This window comes from Coregonus lavaretus, assembly GCF_964263955.1.
Source record: "Coregonus lavaretus genome assembly, chromosome: 10".
NCBI lineage: Eukaryota > Metazoa > Chordata > Actinopteri > Salmoniformes > Salmonidae > Coregonus > Coregonus lavaretus.
In genome coordinates this window covers 53,022,499-53,039,227 of record NC_139997.1, presented here as the reverse complement: position 1 = coordinate 53,039,227, position 16,729 = coordinate 53,022,499, and the positions used below count along the sequence as shown (strand labels likewise).

The window sequence follows — 16,729 nt, the reverse complement described above, 5'->3', positions numbered from 1 at the left end:
GGCCTGGCTGACAAGTAGATTGGCCTATGCCTTCCCAGGCCCACCCATGGCTGCACCTCTACCCAGTCTTTTGAAATCCATAGATTAGGGCCTAATTCATTTATTTCAATTGACTGATTTTACTATATGAACTGTAACTCAGTAAAATCTTTGAAATTGTTGCATGTTGGGTTTATATTTTTGTTCAGTATATATAATATGCAGGAAGGCGATGCAGTCAATACAATTGAATCACCATAGAGAAAAACATAAATGCCACACAGTCAACAAATAAACAGTAGACAGAAGTAGATAAAGTTGTGGGATTTTAGAATTGTGTATACTGGAAATCAGATTTGCACATAACATCACAACATCCCTCCTGAAGACCACATCCCCCCCTTATCACAGGGTATCCCTGACTCCTACACCATCTGGGATCGATTCTGTCTGCTATATGGAGTAACAGTGCCAGCAGCTCACCCTGCTTGTGTAGGTTTACAGTGAGCTCACCGTATGTTGTACACTAATTGATTAACACCATAGTGTAAGCTGTGTCAGAAACCCTCCCGTCCCATACTATATTTTGTGCTTGTAAGCCTGGGAGGCATTGAGCATTCTCTCATAGCCCCTTTTCTGCTCTGCGAGTGGGGCAGCGCTGCTTCTCAGATGGGACGAGAACAGCTGGCTTTATTAATAAAGCACCAAGCAATTTGGCAACCTGGTAATTTATCTCACGAGTAAAAAAAGAAACACACGTTGTCTGCCATTTCTGCAAAACGCCAACATCTGTGTGTGCACACAGCAGGGCTATGTGATCAATCCCAGGTTACACCTCTCCTCACCTCCACACTGATGGCGTAATTAGATAGCCGAGTACAGCGACAGAGAGAGAGAGAGAGACCTCATTACCGCTCATATCTCCATGTTATTTTCTGCTGACAAGGCAGTTGGTAAGAGGAGAGAGAGACATGAAGGATGTCCTCAGGGGTCTGTGGTCCACTATTTGTTTTTATTAACATTACATAAGTTGAGGGCTGGAAGTTGCACAGACAGCCCCTGGCAACTGAGAAACTGCCAGTTAATACACTTATTGAGCTTGGTCAGCAGTGGCACATCCACATTGCATTACCCTCCACTATTTATAATGATGGGCTTCGCCAACGGACCCAAATACTACCTTAGTGTAAGACACCCCCGGTGCACAACAGTACAGCACAGCTCTGGCAGAGTGTTTCCTACAGTGATTACAGAGAACAGTGCTCTCCTGATAGAGACTTGGGGTGAGGATATTGACAACCTCCTCCATTAGGGCTCAAGGCTAATGTATCAGTATCAATTCAATAATGCCTTCCTGTTGTCCTGAAACACTCAGCTTTCTTGTTTATCGCCTTGTTTATTTGTTTAGCTCAGAACCCCATTATCTCTCACCATGGCAAACATTATCACTCCTTCAGTGGACAACACAAGAGTTGGAGCTAGCAAATGAATGAGGTAAAATGGAGATACGATAGCTAGATATATCTGGTTAATCTCACACAGTAGACAGTATGATGAACAAAGTACATAGCGTGTAGCTTTGATACACACAACACTGATCAACACAACCCAATCATGTTTCGCTGGGGCTACGCACACCACGGCAACAGTGACACATCACACATTATCATGGCCCACGGCTCACCATTCCTGGCTCTGCTCTTTTTTTTTCTTCTGTGTCTCAGAAAAAGCCCTAAAAATAGCCCTCCCAAATTATTTAGTGAAATGTAATATTGGGTCCTTGGCATGTGCCGCATAGGTCTCCCTCTCTCTCTCCCTCCCCAGAATCTACAAAGCTTCAGTGAGGGAAGTAGCCGGCTCATCCCTATGCATTTCTTAGTGCACTCCAGGACATCAAAGGGCCATGCCTGCTTCTCCCTAATGACAGCCTAGCTCATGCACACGCACGCACGCACACACACACACACACACACACACACACACACACACACACACACACACACACACACACACACACACACACACACACACACACACACACACACACACCTCAAAGCTCCTCTCTTTCTGTCAGAAGATCTGATCTATCAGCCCACAAGATAATGGAACAAATGGCGTAGGTGTAGAAATGCCTGTCCTGCTTTAATCTTCACACCGTGGGAATGCATGAAGCAACGCTTCCTTCGAACAGGCAGGCAACTCCTCTGGTGGGGCTATACCTAATATATTTATATATTTATTTTACTTCTCTTTGAAAATGCAACACCCTTATCCAAGAACATTAAAGATGGTTGGTAATCGGCTCAATGGGTTTGGTTGGGTCATGCCAATGAAGATGGAGCCTCTTCCATATTCAGCTTGAGATAGATCTTGGATTCAATTAGTCTATGTGGGTTAAAATATTTATCCCTCATCTAATGGTTAGCCTAACTAGTAGGCTATTGGTTGGTGATTTTCTGTTTTGTTCTATTCAAATAGACTCTACTACACAACAGAAGAATTTAGAAAAAATTATAAAAGCTGTGAAAAATCCACCACATACAGTAGCCTAAACAATGACTCAAAATTAAACTCATTGTTTATATTGAGATATTGTTTTCTGTAGTTGTATTAGTATAGCTGCACATTTTCCTGATGCAGGAAATTTAGTAAGAAACCTCACAGATGTAATCTTCTCCTCCTGTAAAGATTTATGGAATGCAATAATAACTTGGGGTGGAAAATCATTCAGAGCACACTGTTAAAACCTCTGGGACTGCCAGATAGAATTATACACACAACACAGGCCTCACTCTCCTCATACTCCTCCCATCCCAGATCCCACTGCAACAACATTACTGTGGTAAATAAGCAGTTCCATTTTCTATTTTAGATGGAAAAAAATAATGTCTTTGGATGGGCGGAGGAAATGATGAAACATCACTCCCAGGAATGTTGCTGGCTGCATATTGCCGGGGCGACTGCTTTCAGGAGAGGGGATATGGTAATCCCAGGTTGGGTTGCTGACTAGGAGAAAAGCTGCTGCCACAGGAAAATCTCTCTCACCCCCTATAAATTGGCATGACGGAGACAGGCAGGCTTGGACCTGCGGCACATGTTGGCCGTCCCATGGTCAGAGGCATCTGGTGACAGGATGGCATGATGTCTTGGTATGGCCTCAGCCTCGCTGTCAGGGGTCGACTATGAGAGGAGACGGTATGCAGAACGACAGAGCACAGTCTATGAGAAAGGATGGTAAGCATGACTGTGGGGTCAGCTACAGTATAAGAGGGGATGTTGAGCAGCACAATACACTGGGGAGTGGGGACACAGCAGTTACAGTGTCTGTCTAGGGACATTATTAATGCCCATGTGCGGAGGATTGAACAGCATGTCTTAGTCAGGAAATAGTGTGCCCGCTGTTCAAAGAGATTACCATCATGGTCTCAGGTCTAGGGTCGAACTACCACATCTGGGGTTTACGTAACCACCCAGATCTGAATTTTAACTCCCAGTGCAGTCAGTCCCCACTCCCCATATCTAATATATTTATTTCCTTATCTTCCTCCGCTTGCTACCCATTTGAACTGGTTTAGGGGAAGACTTATCCCCCTCACAGAACAATCAGAATGCTGATGAGCAAACTCTAATCCTGGATGTGCTGGGAAAAATAAGATAATCTGCAATTCAAAATGACAAGATCCAACTAGTGAAGGCAAGCCAATGCGGTGGTTGGCGGTAGACCTGGAGCTTCAGCAGTAAGGAGATGCACACTTATAGCTCAGAGGTATGCAGTACACAGTGCAATTAGGGCAGGCTTTCCAAACCCAAAACAGAAGGCAGGGGGTCTGTTCAATCATACTCTTTCTGTACTGCACATGCTGTCATTGGTCCAGTTGTCATAGCAATATTTTCTCTAGGCACGGATCCATCCTCACAAAGTAATACGCTTAAGAGTGGTTTTTTCGAGGGGTTACTACAAGCTGAGCATATTTCACATTTCATTTGGACATGGGAAAGGTGCAAAATAGCTTACACGACAGCTCAGCTGTTGTAGTGGAATTATATCACAGAGATTCATGGTGAATGTAACCATATAATGTACCATTATGTTAGAGCAAGGTAATCATCTCATTGCCTGCAGTCTAAGTGATCTGACGTCTAATGTATAGTCTCAGAAATATAATATGAGTTGGTTGCTCGGGTTTCCACGAAGGGATTACATACTATATTACAGTACTATGTTCTTTTGTAGTAAACAATAAAAAATGATGTCATAAACTAATCAGCAGCCACAAGTTATAGTGAGACCAGCAAGTCTCCTCTCTCCTCCTCATTTCCTTGTTTATTAGCTTGGAGACTGAAGGTGTCCCAGTACAGTATAATGGTGGTGTCACGCCCTGGCTCTGGGGACTCTTTAATGTTGAGCCAGGGTGTTAGTTCCTATGTTTAGTTATTTTCTATGTTGTGTTCTAGTTCGTGTTTTCTATGTTGGCCAGGGTGGTTCCCAATCAGAGGCAGCTGATTCTCGTTGTCTCTGATTGGGAACCATACTTAGGCAGCCTGTTGGCACTTTTGTTTTGTGGGATCTTGATCCGTAAGGTTTGTGTTTAACCCTAGGACTTCACGTATCGTTTATTGTTTTGTTCGTGTGTGTACTCATTAAAAGAATGTACGCTTATCACGCTGCGCCTTCGTCCGTCACTTCTTATAACGATCGTGACAGGTGGGTGAGAGCAATTAGGGCTAGAGTGAGTACGGAGCCATGGACTCCTGTGTCATGCCCATAGGGGGCACTAAGGCACGTGCCCACTCAGATCTGTCCTGTTTTTACATTTTTCAGATGTTTTTACTAAACTTCATTTTTAAGCCCACACTTTATCATAATTATTTATAAAAAGACCCATCTGAGGTATTTTGCCCCCACCCCCAATTCTCCCTAGTAAGTGGCCCATTCCTAGGTGCACGGAACAAAGATACCGGACCCTACGCTGGATGCAATTACTCTAGTGCGTGCAGTATCGTCAGTGGAGGAGGAGAGAGAGTATAGAGTGACACTCACAGCTGCCGGTGATGGACAGGAGGTATGTTTGTAAATTAATCTGATCAAGCTATGTAGCCTACTGATTCCTTGATGAATAAATAAAACATGTTTTGTTGTTTCTCTGTAATACTAGCCACCTAGCAATTTTATTTTATGGAAATTCATAGACAGTGAATAAAAATTCATAGACAGAGATTGAAAGACATTTAGATTGTTCTTTTCAAAACTCAAATTACAACAAATAGATACAGAATTATTGACAAAAAATGATTTAATTATTTGGTTACGATACCATATATCAGTGTGACAGTTGTACTAAACTTCTAAGGCATAAAAGTTCTTAAAGAATCAACGTGCAACATTAATGAAAAGTACAATTAAACAGGTAAAGAGGTATGCTTAGACAACCTTTGTGGAAAAATATACATTTTTTTACATAGAAAAGGGCATAATGATTATGGCTCTAGATTGCAAGAAAAAAGCTGTTTCAGGTGTTTGAAAAATGCTAAATTCTCCAACTTCTGGAGGGGGTACTTGGTGCCCCTCTAAAATAATGGCTGCATGATGTCCCTGCTAGAGCGAGTAGGGAGCCCTGGACTCTCACAGTAGACTTTGCATGCCTGGATAATTTGATCATGATCTCTACGACTCTCCTCTCCTCATACCTACTGCTCCACAGAGTGGCATTGACTCTGCACTGCTTCCTGCAGCTTAAAACTCAATGTATTGATGATACTGGTACTGGGTTGTCTCAACAGTGTGGGGTTGGGAGTGGAGCGAGGACAATTAAATAGCAACGATCGTAAACATTTATAAATGGTCAAAAATACAGTTTTGATCAATGTAACAGCTGCATAATGGAGTACGATAATCAACCCTTTTTTATTTTAAAAATCCATGAAATATTGACTGTATTATAACACATAAACAATTGGATAATGAGAGATAATATTAATGGAATCCAGAGATTTTGGTGGGACTTCATGTATTCAATTGAATGTCAAATATAATTTTATTCTTCTTTGAAATGATACAACCACATATGGCCCTTTTATATGTTTTGTTAATATACTGATAGAATAATTATGTTTGAAACTACCAACTATTTTCATAAACATATGGACATAATCAAATTATCTAGAATTTTGAATGATCTAGAATTAACCAATGCACATTTATTTGACATTATGGGAGTGGCGCAGTGGTCTAAGGCACTGCATCGCAGTGCTAGCTGTGCCACTAGAGATCCTGGTTCGAATCCAGGCTCTGTCGTAGCCGGCCGCGACCGGGAGACCCATGGGGCGGCGCACAATTGGCCCAGCGTCGTCCAGGGTAGGGGAGGGAATGGCCGGCAGGGGATGTAGCTCAGTTGGTAGAGCATGGCGTTTGCAACGCCAGGGTTGTGGGTTCGATAAAATAATGTATGCGCTAACTGTAAGTCGCTCTGGATAAGAGCGTCTGCTAAATGACTAAAATGTAAATGTAAATGTAAATAGCACCTTATAACACAGTCATAACATGTCATAACATGTTATAATAGTTGACATAACTTGTCATAACCTGTCTTAACATTGTCATAAGACTGTCATGACACATATTTAGACCTGTTCTGATATATATTACGATATTTTATTGCTGGTTATGACACCTACATAAGAGTGTCAAAACCAACAAAACCTTCCAAACTAGGCAAAACATTCCATTCCAGCATAGCCTACTTGTAAAATTGGCAATTGTATTACCATGTCACACACATTGATGTCAAACATGTGCCTACCCCAATGCTATGTTGCTGATGACTGGAATGAATGCAGGAGCAGGACAACATGTGTGACTTATGACTGACATATGGGGAATGTACTGTGTATACAGTTAGGTCAAAAATGATTGCCAACCTTGATAAAGATGAGCAGAAAAGACTGTATAAATAAATAATACATACCATACCTGGAATTTGATAAATGGCATTGGCACTTGGATTGGAACCGGTGCTATGGTCAGATGACATGAAAATAGAGCTCTTTGGACTAATCAAAATCCACAAAGTAATGGTTAATTGACCACAAAATCAACATTTTGCAATGGCCATCTCAGTCTACGAACTTGAACCCCATTGAAAAGTTGTGGTTTGAATTTAAGAGTGCAGTCCATAAGAGCAGACAAAGCATATCAACGTTCTGGAAAGATTCTTTATGGAGGAATGGTCTAAGATCCCTCCCAACGTACTCTCCAATCTCATAAAATGTTTTAGAAAAGGCTCATTGTCGTTATCCTTGCAAATGGAGGGTGCTAGTGTATTGTAAACAGGGGTGTGAATAATTTTGACCACTTTCTTAAAGAAAAAATATATATAACTTGCTAAACACAATTCTATTTCTCTGAGCAATTGTATTAGTATAATATAATATAATCACTCTTATTTTATAAAATGTTTTGCTCATATTTATCAAGGGGGACAATAATTATGGACCTGACTGTATATCTTTAGCGAACGGTGGGGCAGAGAAGCGACCCCGAGTCGCTGGTGTGAAAGGCTAACGCCTTACGCATCGAGCCAATAGGGTTAACCCACTTGGTGGGAATTGTAACATGGCTCATATAGCGAGGATTGCTAACCTGCCCCCTTCAAACGGTTAAGAACCAACTATGTGCTACCTTTTTGTAGCATTTCTGACAATGCTAACATCTTTTTTAGCCGAAACTCAGAGTTCTAACACAGGGTTGGTTGCTTGGCAACAACACAGCTGTTTGCACCATGCTGCCACTGCCAGTTATAAGAAGTGTATGCGAACAAACCTAGGCTACTGTTTATAGCTAGCTATATGGTGGTATTCAAGCTTAGGTTAATCAATAAATGCAAACATATATTTTGATTAACTAGGTAGCTAATGTTACGTTGCTAACTTTAGCTCGCTTGTACAAAACCTAGCAGCTAGCCTATGTACCTAGCTAACACCAGTCAGCTGAAAGCTAGCTAGCTAACGAACAGGGAAATAAAGTTAGCTAGCCAATGAATGCGTTTTTGTTTTGATTAGCTAGGTAGCTATCTAGCTAGCTAGCTAATGGAACATTATACTAGTCAGATGAGAGCTACCGTTGGTTAGGTAGCTAACCAACAAGTGAGGAAAGCTAGGTAGCTATATTTTGCAAAGTAAGGTTTTTCACATAAGGCCGAAGTTATGTGTAAACTGCTGATCTAGACACTTGTGTGTAATCGGAGCACAAACAAATATGTACAAATAAACTAGTGAACGTCATTGGCTGCTATGATAGCCAATTAAGTTTAGCTAGCTAAGTAACCTTAGCCAACGTAAGATTGTAACGTTAGCTAACATGTATGGCCAGTTCATGCACCACAATAGATCATACTTTCTTACACAAAGCATAACTAGTTAGTTACGTTAAGTTTAAAACCACCAAACTTTGGGAAACTGCCATGCTACTCACGTCATTTGCATTCCACAGACCAAGCTAAGTATGGTCAAATGAGGTAGCTAGATTTCAGACAGGACAAACACTGCAGTTAGCTACGCTACATTTCCTCGAAGAACAACCAAGACCACTCAAACCATAGCCGAGAAAACAAATTGTTGTGTTAAGAAACAGTAAGCTAGTTATGAACCGAATATAGTAAATGGTTGAACCCCAAATGCACACGTAAACAGAACCTCAGTTGTGCAGACTTGACTGACAGCATCACTGTTTCAAACATGTGTAGAATAAATTCCAGCTCTGACATTAGCTCTTTCTCCTGCTGTCTTATCATTCTCATAATCCAAATGTGTGCTGACTGATCAACACATTGTCAAGTTACTGTTCAGTGTGTTCACAGAAAATCTGAAGTCGCCTTGCACAAGTAAAAAGTAGTCAGGGGGCTGCACACGATGCACCAGGGTAAAACAACATTAAAATCACTGCATGCGCAACATGCTGAGTTGCAGCCTGGTCCCATAGACTAGACGTAACATAGTAAATGTAAATCCGGGACACTAAAATTAGTAGATATGTATCCTTTGGTATGGTTACATAAGACAGAAGGTTACTTAAGGCAAAAATGAGGGTGGCTGGTCGGAGAGGAAGGATGGGCATATAACACGAATGTCTAGCAACCCAAAGGTTGAGTGTTCCAATCTCATTATGGAAAATGAGCATTTTAGCTAATTACCAAATTTGCAACTACTTACCACTTTTTAGCTACTTTGCAACTAGATACTGTAGTAGGTCAGAGCTGTGTGCTGGAAAACCTTAGTAGAGCATGGGTGGAATAGGCATTGTGGTGCTCATGTGAATTTCCTTTATTTTTCCACTTCAGACCAACGCCTATTCTCACTTAAAACATAGTTTTTAGTTTTGAATAAAGTTTACACACTGAGTGAAACAACTGCCATTTGTAAACATGATGTTCTTTAACTGAACTCATTGCATATTATCTTTTTATGCTGTAACTTCAAAATTCAAAAGTCACTCACACATCTGAGCTATCTTTTTTGCAGGTGCATGGTAACTTTAACACCTCTTTACTAGTCATGCTGTTAACATTATGGCAATTGATGTTAGTGTAGATTCATGGCTGTGCTATAGAAAGTCATGATAACCATAACCATACTGTGCAACATTACCTGGACTAGCTAAATACACTTTATAACCCTGTCATGAAGCACTATAACCATCATATGTGACTTTACTTGAACTAAGTAAATACACTTTATGACACTGTCATGAAGCATTATGTCCACCCTGTGTCACTTTACTTGGATTAAGTAAATACACTTTATGACACTGTCAAGACGCATTATGACCACCCTGTGTCACTTTATTTGGACTAAGTAAATACACTTTAAGACACTGTCAAGAAGAATTATGACCACCCTGTGTGACTTTAATTGGGATAAGTAAATATACCTTATGAAAATGTCAAGAAGCATTATGACCATCCTGTGTCACTTTACTTGGACTAACTAAATACACTTTACCACACTGTCAAGAAGCAGTAAGACCATCATAATCAAATAAGCCAAGCCTATCACGTACATGCCCTTATGTCAGTCATCAGTCACAAAGAGGGTGTCTTGTCCTGCTCCTGAAATCTGCTCCTGCATTCATCCCAGTCATCAGCGACAGAGCATTGGGGTAAGTACATGTCTGACATCAATGTGTGCAGAACTATAATGACAAGAATATGGCCAATTTCAGGAAATGTTATAAAACAAACATACTGTTTACATGTAGGCTATGGTGTAATGGAATGGTTTGCCTTGTGTGGTAGCCATAAAATAACACAATATTTATCACAATAGGTCTAAATATATTTGTCATTACTGTGTTATGACAATATTATGAGAGATTATGACACGTTATGTCAGCTGTTGTGACATATTATGACATGGTTATGACTGTTTTAACATGCTATGATGCTTCAAATAAAGTGTTATCAAACTTTTATGTATACGACTTTTATGTAATCCTTTTCACACTTTTCCCGATAGTAAAATCCAGGAGAAAAGGTGGTTTGCACAGGTAAACGTATGAATATTGTCAGTTTCTATTTTGAAAGCAATTGTGAAGTGGCAATTAGTTGACAAATATACTGAACGAAAATATAAATGCAACATGAAAAGTGTTGGTCCCATGTTTCATGAGCTGAAACAACATATCCCAGAAAGCTTATGTTTCACCGGGTCGTGGCTGAACAACGACATGGATAATATAGGTTTGGGTTTTCTGTGCATCAGCAGGACAGAGCAGCTACGTCTGGTAAGACGAGGGGCGGGGGTGTGTGTCTATTTGTCAATAACTGCTGGTGTGCGATGTCTAATATTAAAGAAGTCTCGAGGTATTGCTCGCCTGAGGTAGAGTACCTCATGATAAACGGTAGACCACATTATCTACCAAGAGAGTTCTCATCTATATTATTCGTAGCCATCTATTTACCACCACAAACCGATGTTGGCACTAAGACTCACTCAACGAGCTGTATAAGGCCATAAGCAAACAAGAAAATGCTCATCCAGAAGCGGCGCTCCTATTGGTCGGGGACTTTAACGCAGGCAAACTTAAATCCATTTGACCTCATTTCTAACAGCATGTAACATGTGCAACCAGAGGGAAAAAAACTCTAGACCACCTGTACTCCACACACAAAGCTCTCCCTCGCCCTCCATTTGGCAAATCTGACCATAACTCTATCCTCCTGATTCCTGCTTACAAGCAAAAACTAAAGAAGGAAGTACCAGTGAATCGTTCAATATGGAAGTGGTCAGATGATGCGGATGCTACGCTTCAGGACTGTTTTGCAAAGAGTGGGACACTTATAAGAAATCCCGCTATGCCCTCAGACGAACCATCAAACAGGAAAAGCGTCAATACAGGACTATGATTGAATCCTACTACACCGGCTCTGACGCTCGTCGGATGTGGCAGGGTTTGCAAACTATTATGGACTACAAAGGGAAACCAAGTCGGGAGCTGCTCAGTGACGTGAGCTTACCAGACGAGCTAAATGCCTTTTATGCTCACTTCGAGGCAAGCAACACTGAAGCATGCATGAGATTACCAGCTGTTCCGGACGACTGTGCGATCACGCTCTCAGTAGCCGATGTGAGCGAGACCTTTAAACAGGTCAACATTCACAAGGCCGCGGGGCCAGACGGATTACTAGGGCGTGTATTCAGAGCATGTGCGGACCAACTGACAAGTGTTATTTTCCCAATGCAATCTCTTCTTTGGTTTATCAGGAGCATCAGTGTCCAGGTGTTAATTATGGGATTATTACTCTGTCACAGGCTGGACGTAAAGCGAGGTATTTTACTCAGCAGAGAGGATTGTGTCTGAATCACAGCCCTCACAGCCTGTCTCTGCTCCCACTCATCTGCTCATTACTGGCATCACCTAGGAGGAAGACAGGGGTTCAGACACCTGCTCCTTTGGGAACATAGCTGTTCCGCCATGGTAAATTGATTATACAGTGCATTCGGAAAGTATTCAGACCCCTTCCCTTTTTCCACATTTTGTAATGTTAGAGCTTATTCTAAAATGGTTTAAAGAAAATATGTTCCTCATTAATCTACACACAATACCCCATTAGATTATTATTTTTTATGTTTACAAATGAAAAGCAGAAACACCTTATTTACATAAGTACCCTTTGCTATGAGACTCGAAATTGACTTCAAGTGCATCCTGTTTCCATTGATCATCCTTGAGATGTTTCTACAACTTGATTGGAGTCCACCTGTGGTAAATTCAATTGATTGGACATGATTTGGAAAGGCACACACCTGTCTATATAAGGTTCCACAGTTGACAGTGCATGTCAGAGCAAAAACCAAGCCATGAGGTCGAAGGAATTGCCCGCAGAGCAATCGTGGTAGAAGGGCCATGGTCAGGGAGGTGACCAAGAACCCGATGGTGACTCTGACAGAGCTCCATAGTTCCTCTGTGGAGATGGGAGAACCTTCCAGAAGGACATCCATCTCTGTAGCACTCCACCAATCAGGCCTTCATGGTAGAGTGGCCAGACGGAAGCCACTCCTCAGTAAAAGGCACATGACAGCCCGCTTGGAGTTTGCCAAAAGGCATTTAAAGGACTCTCAAAACATGAGAAAACAAGATTTTCTGGTATGATGAAACCAAGATTGAACTTGGAGACAGAATCATTAGATCATTTGTTTTGGTTCTGTCCATTTGTAGCTTGTTTTTGGACACAGGTCCAGGAATGGCTAAAGGATTGCAATATTTACCTGGAGCTAACCTTGCAGATAGCATTACTGGGTGATCTGAAAAGTCATAGTCAATCGATCAATAATATAATAATACTTTTAGCAAAAATGTTTATTTTTAATTCACAATCTGTAGAAGCAATGAGAATAGAATGGTTCAGAACTTTTGTAAAACATCACAGTACGTTTGAAATATGGCAAATAGAAATCCTATATGGATGGTGTTAAGAGATAGATGGGAGGTATTGAATGGAGTTGAAGGATGGGACTAATAACAAATAACAACAAATAATAACAAGATAACTAATAATGTAAGCATACTGTGTCCATAATAAGTATATAGGTTGTATGTTGGAAGCTTTTGGGACAGTTAGAAAGATATGGCATATAGAAGCAAACCGGATGGACATCATGAAAATGATCGGAGAGGTTGAGAGTAGAAGAAGATCAGGAGCAAAAACAAATAAAATATAATTATTGTAAAATTGACTGTGTCCATAAGGTGTAGATAGTAAGTATAGGCTGGAAGTAGAGGCCTGGGCATTGTTGTTCACTAATTTACCCCAAGTAGGGAAAGGATGGCGGGGTTGAAAAGTAATAAAGGGGAGTATATATATAAAAAACATGGGGGATTGGAAGTGATGCAGATGATTACATTGATGGAAGTTACAATATATCTGCAATATTAAGCTGATCTACCCCCCCCTCAAAAAAATAACCTGGCACCATCCCTACGGTGAAGCATGGTGGTGGCAGCATCATGCTGTGGGAATGTTTTTCAGCGGCAGGGACTGGGAGACTAGTCAGGATCAAGGGAAAGATTAACGGAGCAAAGTACAGAGAGATCCTTGATGAAAACCTGCTCCAGAGTGGCCCAGCCAGAGCTCGGACTTGAACCCGATCTAACATCTCTGGAGAGACCTGAAAATAGCTGTGCAGCGACACTCCCCATCCAACCTGACAGAGCTTGAGAGGATCTGCAGAGAAGAATGGCAGAAACTCCCCAAATAAAGGTATGCCACGTTTCATACCCTAGAAGCGTCATACCCAAGAAGACTCAAGGCTGTAATCGCTGCCAAAGGTGCTTCAACAAAGTACTGAATAAAGGGTCTGAATACTTATGTAAATGTGATATTTCAGTTTTTGCTTTGTCATTATGGGGTATTGTGTGTAGATTGATGAGGGGAAAAAACAATTGAATCCATTTTAGAATAAAGCTGTAACATAACAAAATGTGGAAAAAGGGAAGGGGTCTGAATACTTTCCGAATGCACTGTATACTGTATGTATCCTTCCTAACCCTTTTAACACAAACTGCGTGGAGATCAGATAAAATGGCACTTAATAAATGTGCTCTATCACTGAGGAACTGTTTTTAACTGGAATGGAGAACCTGAAATAGAGTATATGTAAGTATAGTTCAATACAAGTTGTTCTTTCTACTTCATTCATTCCACTGCCCTATGAAAGACTCTTTGAGCTTTCACTTCTTCTTGGTCATCTTCTTAAACAGCCTGGCACCTTCTCTCCTTAATCTGCTTTTGATTACTTCTATCGAACCTGTTGCAATGCCATTACCGCAGTGCCCCTGGGATGATTCCCAAACCTCTCTCTACCACAGTCACTATATTGCCACAAGGTTTGTCTCTTCACCCTAAGTGGATTGCCTCAGAAAATATCCTGTGTTGGGATTACAGTACAGTACTACTAACACACGCTGCTGGAACAAAAGCCCTCCGTCCATCCATCTATTCAGAGCTTGTGTAGAGGTTGTCTAGTAATAATATAACAACATCAAATATCCAAGAACTGAGATTAAAAAAGGAAACAAATACCCCCCCTTCATTAGAGTTGACCATAGAAAATAGGACTTTTCTGGAGATAATTGGTCAGTTTTCAGTCTAGCATCACTACTGTCCTTCTGCGGCGGTTCATCTTGGGTTTTGTTTGTTTCTTTGCTGGCCCCCATGTGACCGAAGGGCTAAAGAGGGGACAATGACGCATTAACCAGGCGGGCGGCGTGTGCCCTGTGTGCTGTGCTTGTCCCTCGTCCCTCACCCCTCGACCCGGCCACTTCCTTTCATCCACAATGCCTCCAGATTTCATCTGCAAACTGTGGGGCTCCATAATCGGAGGAGGATGATGATGTGTCCCGAGGCTTTCTTGACTCCAGCTAAATCACACAGATCGACGCACACAGACAACAGAGCTGCACGCCACAGCATCTAAAAGGTCACTCTAAGAATAGCACTCGCCCAAAAAAACACACACACAGAAACACACACACACCAATACATAACAAATGAACCATCAGCTACACTGCTTAAAACCATACTATGATTCATCTAAGAGAGACAGAGGGGGAAATGTGGAATATGGAAATTGAAACGATTGATTCTTTTTACCTTGAGAGTATAGCCATAACCCGGGTTCTGTTTAAACAATGCTTTTTCAATTCATTCATTATGTTAATGCACTCAGAAGGAGACTAATGAATGTGGGGAGTTCCTTTTGCAATAATGCTGATGATTAACCCATTTGTTCCCCAAATTTTTCCAGACATGCCACTATGCAAATCTTATGCCATTAGTAACCCTAACATGTAACCCATCGGTCACACAATTGTGACCGATGGGAACATACAGTGCTCTGCCTATAATAAAATGAACAGACATTTACCTGTTACAGGAGGGGGTCGCAGTTCCGGAGCGACCCACTAGGTGTCATCCTCCGACAACCTTAGGCACCCCCTCACTCACAGTCTGGACTAATTATTATCCTATTGGTGTCACCTGTGTCTACCTGTTCACCTGTGTATTCATGCCCTCACTTCCCTGTGATCCCTTGCTCTGTTTTCTCTGCTAGTTTCTCGATGCCAAACAGTACTCATCAGTGTCTGATCGTGAGACATATGTACAGGTACTTGAGAAGTGTTCTCCCTGTTTCATTGTTGTTTTCAGTTGTTGTTAGTATTTCATATTTCTGCTGTCATCCTGTTTTTGGAGACCAATTTGCTCCTTCTTTATTTTATCGTTATTTTGTCCGTTATTTTGTATCCTGGTTTTGGCACCACCAGTAAAGATCCTTGTTTCACCTTCTCTGCCTACTGCCTACTGTCTATCCTGCACCGCACCTGGGTCACACCTCACACCAACCCTTACATTTATCCCTATTCCTCAACCACAATATCTATATAGCCCACTTACCCACACACCCCAGCCCTGTTACTCAAGCCCTAACCCTACACCCACATGGCAATACCCTAATATTGATACAATCAAGTACCAATACACCCATATCCTAGCCCTAAATGCACAATTTGTTACTCATGCCAATTCACCTCATCCCTTTTACTTGCCTGTCTCAGCCCTGTTATCCACTTTCCTTAGGCCTGTATTCCCCAAGTCACCAACAGTAACCGCTATTCAGCTATTTGCTACACATCCTAATCCTGTTATGTGCATAGCTTAGTCCTGTGACCTCCGACCTGTTTACACTAATAATTTCATAGATAAACTCATAGCACAGTGGTATAACACATGTGCCCCAGCCCCATTCACTTTTTCCTACCACAAACTTGAATGGGCATTTGAATGGGCAGTAGACATCCATCCAGACCATTTACCTGTATGAGCCTTGTGTATCCCTACACCCCATTACTCATAATGTATAAACCAGGTAAATCTATGAGCATACTCATATAGAACAGGTTTACCCCAGTATTCTTACAGATCAGCTGTACACTTGCACGTCTAACCCAATATTGATAAAAAATATATTTAAAAAACTGGTCTACTGCGACATGTCAGCCCCAATTGTCATAACAATAGGAGTACTCCTGCATTTCAGACCCAATATTCATACAAATCAGGTCTACATCTGTGGTCCTCTGTAGCTCAACTTGTAGAGCACGGCGCTTGTAAAGCCAAGGTAGTGGGTTCAATCCCCGGGACCACCCATACACAAAAATGTATGCACGCATGACTGTAAGTCGCTTTGGATAAAAGCG

General features: G+C 41.5%; 1 protein-coding gene across 2 annotated transcripts in view; it reads right to left on the bottom strand.

Annotated features, from left to right (window-relative positions):
* The window catches only part of LOC311136438 (gamma-aminobutyric acid receptor subunit gamma-2), a gene marked incomplete at its 3' end in the record, with an annotated part of 46,797 nt that overhangs the window by 8,096 nt on the left and 21,972 nt on the right, over window positions 1-16,729 (bottom strand). The window lies entirely within an intron of this gene.